The following is an 8066-nucleotide window of genomic DNA, read 5'->3' on the forward strand; positions in this document are numbered from 1 at the left end:
TGCAAATACAAAAAGGAAGCATAATATGACATAAAAATGCCGACAATCACCGAAGCTAAATGACGATTCGTGTGCGATGCAAACAAATCATAAGCTAAACATAAAAATCTAACCAGATGCGAAGACAAAACGCGATTGGCGAGCGCACCCAAAGACACAAAACAAATCGCATACAAAAAATGTTATGGTATACGGAATAATCGAAATACGATAAACAAATATACATGGCTTGTGGACTAAGTAAACGCGCAGCAGCGGATGGATCATAAAAATATTGTTTGGATTTTGTTTAGTTTGATGTGTACCGTTCAATGTGCGTTTTTGTTACTTCTTTTTCTTTTTCATTCGACGAATGTTTGTCGTTTTGCAATTTGAGGTGACACCGCTGGCTTTCTATTTTGCAGTTATCTTTTCGAGAAGAGAAAAAATAAAGAAATGCTGACTGTTTTTCTTCATAAATTTTCTATTTAAAGAAGAATATTTCAGTTTGATTTGCTGGCAGCAGCTTGCATTTGCCCACTTTTTTCATTTCATTTTTCGTGTATATATTTTGCTTTCGAACAAAATAATCACTTGTGCGCCGGAACAACAAAGGCGAAATAAAAAAAAACGCAAAACAGAAAATGTGACAGAAAAAAATAGAGAATCAAATTGTGTGTGTGAGTTCATCAGTAAAAACTCAAATATTATCTAACGCATTTGTGTCCCTTATGTCTCAATCTTGTTCGCGCGCGTTCGAATAACTAAGAAAGCTGCAATTGTTTCTTTTTTTTCTTTTTTTTTCAACTTTGCACGCTCGCGATTTGCCGCAGGCATGTGTGTGCTCAAACATTGAAATAAACACAGACATTTTTATGCAAATGGTTCTGAGTCAATATTACTTTTTGCATTTGGTCTGCGCACAGAACAATAAAATCACATCGAATTGGATTCAAGCAGCGAGTTTCATAAATTATAGCCGAAGTAATGAACGTTGCATTGGATTTATCCGGTTAGTGGTGTATATAGTAAATCCATCGGGGAACATGTGTCGCCAAGTAGCAGTAGCAGCAGTAGCGGCGGCAAACTCACTTACTCACACAACGCAAAACTTTTCCAAATCGTCTCTTTTCGTGGATTTTATTAGTTTTCTATTCTATCTTTGCCTCGTCTTGTCTTGTCAACTTGATTCTTCCAATGATTACTACTGTCCGCGTTTCATCGATGGAACATAGTACAGCCGCCACACCAATAATAATCGTTCATCCATTGAGATGTTTTATTATTTATACTGTTTATATTATCTCCGACAAAAGTTTTGTTTCTATTCCTTGATTTCTCAATAAAACGATAATAATGGGCCAAGAAAACATCGAACGGAAACCATAGTTTATGTAATTCGTGGCGATTTCTGTATTTGTTTGGTTTTATTTTATGCGTGCAAATGATTTGGATTCGTCTGTCTTTTACTTATTTAATTAGAGGCAAGTATATGAAGCGACTTTTGACTCATAACAAAAACTCCCTGAATTAACTCTGTCGTCGTGACGTTGACAAAAATCACTTAAAAAACGAATCAAGAGCAACAAAAATAGGAGGAACAAAAAATAAAATGTATTTTGAAAATAATATGCGCAACGCCTGAAACAACCACTGGCCAATTTGGAGTGAATCCCGTATTTATTGGATCGAAAGAATGTAGCAAATAATGGAAGAGAGAAAGAGAAATAAGTTCAAATTCGGAACGAAATGAAGTCACTAGAAGTAGAATGAATGCATATTTTCATGAGATTCAAAATGCTAGTAGCGACGGCGGTAATGGCAGCGGCAGCAGCAGCAGCGATAGAGAATCGTGCAGTGCTAAAAATCGAAATGATGATAATGCTCCCGACATTAATGTAATTTTATTTAAATGACTTCAAACTGTGTCGCGAATACCAAGAACAGCACCCATGCTACTGTTGCTTACTCTTTATGCGTCTGACTCTGGCGCGCGCGCACATATACACATCTGGATTAAAATTACTAAAACATGGCTGAAATAAAGATGTTAAATTAAGCAAAATTACCGAGAGTTTTCAAGTAATTTTAGCTGTGGCAACGAGAATGAAGTGGTGCGCAAAAATGCGGGCAAAAAATTGATTCAAGCATAAAATTCGTGATTCATGTGAATTTTGGCCAAGATTTTTTCTTTTAATTGGGCTGCAATGGCTGGGCGTGCAGCTTCAGAAGCGAGCAAGTGAATCCCAACAACTGGATGAATATAGTAGCTCTTCAATGAAGTCATTTTGTGATTTGCAAGTCTTGTATTGCTTTCGACATAGAATTAGGCGTATTTTGCCGTGATGACAGGCTCACATCAACAATTAGGCGAATATAATGTGCGGAAAACTCTTAACGTCATTTGCAATGTTACCACAGAACGCTTTTCTTCTTCTTTCTGTCTCTCGCCCTCTTTTGTCGCTATGTTTTTCGTCATTTTCCCGGTTCTTTTTATATCTTCATCAATTTTGAGATTTATTTGCACTTTTCATATTCATTCGCTTGTTGGTTGAAACATTTTACCCAAATCGCTTTCACGTACACTGAGTTGACAGTGACAACAGGCAAACCGCCTTCTCCTTGTTTCAATTCGAAGTTGACTATTTGCTCAGCTGCTGCTGCCATTGCTACTCCTTGCTGGTTGTCGTCTTCAAGAAATGCCTGTCATATCTACGGAATGGAAACCGAAACTTTCATAAAACTCGTGCCATTCGAGTGAGTGAGGAAACAAGCTACAAACGCGTCAATGTCAGAAACGAATGCGATGTTTTTCAAACGATGACTATGACAATGACGACGACAGGCACTGAAACATACAATTATGGCATTTTGAATTTCCCATTTGTTGCCTTGCATTATGCCATCGCCTTGTGTTTGTCGTGTTCACAAACGCTGCTATGGACAAAACACCAAAAGCTAAACGAATTGCAAAGCGAGAGTCTTCGACCTCATGTCGATGGTTGTGTGTGTGGTGTGTTTGTGCGCGAACATTTTCCTTAATTAAGGTAATGTTGTTTTATCTCTCGGTGGGACATAATAAACATGAAATATTCATTTTCATTCATATCCGACAACGCATTGTGTCTCCACTCGTCTACACGTACACATCACATTTGTCGTTATCAAATGTGAGCCAACCAGTCCAAACATACACATTTTGTACCAGGAATAGCAGCCAAAACATCATCAACCGGACGATTTAACTTTTGAGGTGTGTGAGCTCATTACCACCAATCACAAACTATATGCAACTTTGGGAATGTGGCTGCATCGTTTGCCATCACTACTAAGTGGCTGAATCCGCTTCACATACATATTTTCCGGATCGTGTACCGCTATCTCTTCTTTTTCTTCCTCTCTTTCAACTCAGTGCGCACATTTTGTTTTCGTAATTTTTTGGGGGGAAGCTTTATTATTAAATAATTTTCCGAATGAAAACCACACACACACATGCACATACACATACACCGATGGTGTGTACATGACACACAATGTGTACTGAATTAGAAATGAGATGGAACGATTACGAGATGAAATGCGTATGATTTTGTTTACATATTTCACGTTACATTAGCAAAATTGTAGAACAATCCTTTTTTTAACTGAATACTCCAGCACATTGAACTGTAACAAACTTGGATTTGAACTGTATTTTGGAATTGAGCTCTTCTGAATGTGAAATCGAAATTTCATAAGAATCTCATCTGATATATCCACTTCATAAAACGAATGATTTCGATTTAATGAACAGCAAACATCTCGACGAAATGATTTTCGCGTGACATGCACAAGACGATGACAACAACACATTTTGAAACATTAAACATGTGATCAAGGGTTAATACAGGCTCAGCTAATCATTTCTCTAAAGCAAAATTCATTGCTTTTCTGTATTTCTTTTGTTGTTCGCTTTGCTTAACAACTAATTAGTTTTCATGATGTTGGCTGATGAACACGCGCGCCGTGTATCTTTCATTTGAATACTCAAAATGCGATCGCCATTCGATACTTCAGTCTTCATTAAATATTAACACTTAAAATTAAACAAATTAATGGGACACATACTTTGTGTTTGAACAGTCTTTGAAATATTCCACAAAATCGCTGAAATATTCTGGTTACCAAAAATGAGCATTCGTTTCAATTGATTTTCAGTTGTGTTCACGCTTTTATTGATCTAAAACAATCGGTTCTCTCCTTTATCATACACACTCAGATCTTTTTTGAATTTCAACTAATTTCGCTTCTTCAATTTGATTCAAATTGATTTTGCACTGAATCATTGAATAGTTCACGACATGAAACACAATTCATAAAAAATCGTATCAAAAACACACTGTTTGTTGATCACTGTTTCTGTGTTCAGAATAACAACGTCAAAAAATCTTTCAACATCAACAGAAAAAAAAATCACAAGAATTCATTTTTTTTCTCTTTTATATTGTTCAATTCGTAATTTTTAGATGGTTAATACGATATAGTATATTCACTTCTTTTCAAAACCATATCTATTTTGAATAAACACGATCGGTTTTTAAAATCCCCAAAGAACAAATTCGTATTGTTTACGTGTTTCGTTAGTAAGCGAAGAATCGTTAGTCGATAAATTCGGATGATGCGTCTGAATAGAATAAACCGCGCGCGACTCGCTTGTCATTCCATAGCATACTGAAGTGAAGTAATGTTCTTGTAAACATCGATACCCGAGCATTGTCATCGAAGCAAGAGTAAGGAGCCGCTTACCAACGATTACAACAACAACAACAAATGCAGACGACGGAGAACAGTGCAGCCGCTCTGCGAGAGTACACTCACACTCACACACAAACGGAGAACAGACTACCAGCAGCAACATTAGCGGCAGGCAACAGCAGCCACAGTGAGTGTCATATCAATACGTGTGTAGTGTAGCACGCACGCACCATTCCAATTTGGAAACAAACGTTGAGCGATTCTAGCGTTTATAATTCATTCATGTTGTTCGTTTCTGTTCCTTTTGATCGATTCCCCTCCGAATCGCATCTTACGCTCTTCGCTGTTGATTCGTTTGTGTTCGTGCTACGTTCGGATTTCAATGCACATCAGCCGGTATCTACTTACTATTTGTTCACATTCGGTGTGCTCTTATCAGCATAGATCGTGCATTGGCGCATCGATGCATGTTTAGTAACCGTTTAGATAAAGTGAATTGCAAGTTAATTTCATCATACGTTCGTTCCAATAAAATGCGCTCTAGTATAGGATGTTGGGTTCGACTGGAATATGTATGTCTATCGCATACGTTATCAAAGCTGGGGAAATTGAAACTGGAACGTTAATGGAAGAGGAGAAAATGTTATATATGGAATGTGTGGATGAAGAATGGAAATATGAAGAAGAAATCGTGTTGGCGATGAAAGTGTTGAACTCACGCCTATCACTAATTCAAATTGAGGCTCAACTACCACATGAAATGCATACGGCCGTTATCAAAGGGACACATAACCAACGTTCGCTGCAATTTTTTGTCGTTGCCAGTTCATGTGTACAAATCAAATCGAATTTCCGTTCCTTTCAATCGCAAAAGTCAAGAGTGATTGCACAAAAAATTAGAACAAACGCTTTGGCACGATGTTTGTAGATTTCTGCATGACAGCGTGTTATTTGAACGTCCGCGAGTGGCATGTAAACACATGTTATCACTGAATTGTAACGAAAATTGAATTGACATTGCGCGCCACAATATATTGACAGACTGATGAAACGATGCTCCCGACAAATGAAGTCAACCGCTATTTTTTTTAAATCAATAATTTTATTTCATTTTCCAGCTAGAATTCACATTAATCACACTAGCCAACCGACCGTTTGCTTCCATTCTCCGATTCTATAGAATTGCAAAGTTATTATGTAGTTTTCTCTTTTGAGTGCTGCTTCAAGCATGCCAATTTGCACCATGCCCAAGTAGCAATTACGAATGCAAATTACTACTTTAGCTGCAGTTTATTTTTCAGCGTTTAATTTTTTCTCCGTTTGCTAGAGTCATCAAACGACTTGAACGGCACGAAAATCAAATTAGAGTGCGATAAATGACGGCATCCACTTATTCTTTAAGTCCGATTATAATTGACATGAAGGACTCGTTTCATGTGGTTCGGTAAAATATTGAGTTGAAATTAATTTACTCGATTTGAGCTCAATTAAATCGTTACATATAATAAAAGTTGTGTATATTTGAATATATCCAACACTGTTTGAAACGCATTCTTACCATAGCAACTGAAGTTCGATTCGTGGCCCAATGAGGAATGTGTACAAATCTGTAACAATTTTGTAATGAAAATGTACACAGTGTGTGCACAAACGGTGTACACTTTCATACAATACGCGTTACAAGAATACCATAATTCCTCATTGGGGGTCATTCTTTTTTTTCTTTCGTCGATTTGCAACTGATATGCAATGCTTCCACTAGAAATAGTTGACATAAATTCCGATTTGAGTATGTGATCTAATCTTTTTTCTGTTGGCTCTTACATGATTTTTGAGAAACATAATGCATTTAGTCGAAGGTCTACAGTTTTTTCTTTCATTTTTTCTCCATTTACACTATACTGAAATAATTGAATCTTATTTGCGAATAAAAAAGTGAAATTTGCAATGGCAGCAGCAACGAACATGAAATCCCATCAAACATAAGACTGAAACTCATGAAAACACTAAAGCTCATTCGATGAAATGAATTTGAACAACGGAAAAAGAAATGAGAAGGAACGCGAATGCAAACGATCAAATTTGCATGCGTAAAATTGACATGAACTTTTTATTATGTCGATGTTGAAAACGAGTATATGCAATGTTTCACATGGGCAGAATGGCATTATACATGGGTTTACATTAGCATTTTGGTAGGAGCAACAGCAGCCGCAGCACAGAGGTACTACAGCTATATGGCCCATGCACACGTATATTTGCATCACATTTGCTGAATTTCCATTTATCGCGGTGCAATCATATCGATCTCTCAGTGGCTCTGGGTGGACGCAACAAACACAAAATTGGTTGGATAAATATGCTAATAATGGCTGAGCATTTAAATAAATACGCATACGTCGGAGTTTCGGTTGAGAGAGTGTGGAGTGAGAACGTAAAATAAAATCTAAATAAAAAAAACTATTGAAAACATTCTGTAATAAAAAAAAAGTTTTATAATAATAAATACGTACATGTGTCTGTTGACTACAACACACACTACACCGCAAACACGAAAAAACGACATGATCCCTTTGCTCGCCCGCTCTCTCTCTCTCTCTCTCTCTCTCTCTCTCTCTCTCTCTCTTTCTCTTTGTGGTTCATTCGAAGGCATTTTTTTTATTTTTCGAATAAATTCATTTGTACCACAGTTGACGCATAAAATTAATTTCGATAAATGCAAACGAACGAACGAAATGCAATCGCAAAAAGACGGAAAACCTTAGCATCACCGTACCAACACCAACAATAACGCACAATGTGTGATTGTAAATTAAATATTATTAAAATAAAACCGGTGAGCAACAGTACAGCATCCGTAGCAGCCCACACTATCGAAAACCAACATGAAAATGCAAAGTGATTTTGTGCGATTGTTTATCATGCAACAACAGCATTTTTACGGGATCGATAAAAAGAATCGCAGCGAAAACAATTTGAATTCGATGTTTAGCACTTGATATTTCGCTAAAAAAAAACATCTTTTGTTTCGATTACATCTCGGTTACGAATGAATTGGTGTAGTTGTTGGTTTTGTTTTTATTCTCGTATTGCGCTCACAGCGAACCATATGCGCTTGACATTAGCAATCAAACAAAGATCAAAAGTGGCTGCAAGGTGTCTTATATACTGCTCTGCTTCTTCTCGTATGTCAGTGTTACGAAGCACGAAATACCAGAGATTTCTCCCGTAGTACGAATCATTAAATGCAATACAACAGTGAGTATCCCTTATGTATATATCAATATTGATTCCGAAATCGAAGGACGAATGAAGCACAGGCAAGCGTCGTCGTGCAAGTTTCTATTTCAAAA

The 8066-nt window shown here is 37.0% G+C and overlaps 1 protein-coding gene across 1 annotated transcript in view; it reads right to left on the minus strand.

Moving 5' to 3' along the window:
• The window catches only part of LOC129574059 (protein sax-3), a 170419-nt gene extending 165731 nt beyond the window's left edge, over positions 1-4688 (minus strand). The window contains exon 1 of the mRNA XM_055455417.1: positions 4087-4688. The gene's annotated coding sequence lies outside the window, so the exon portion shown is untranslated. The remainder of the gene's footprint in view (positions 1-4086) is intronic.
• Positions 4689-8066: the final 3378 nt, after the last annotated feature.

Source organism: Sitodiplosis mosellana, unplaced genomic scaffold (genome assembly GCF_009176505.1).
Source record: "Sitodiplosis mosellana isolate CC-2019 unplaced genomic scaffold, AAFC_SMos_1.0 Smas_scaffold_6150, whole genome shotgun sequence".
NCBI lineage: Eukaryota > Metazoa > Arthropoda > Insecta > Diptera > Cecidomyiidae > Sitodiplosis > Sitodiplosis mosellana.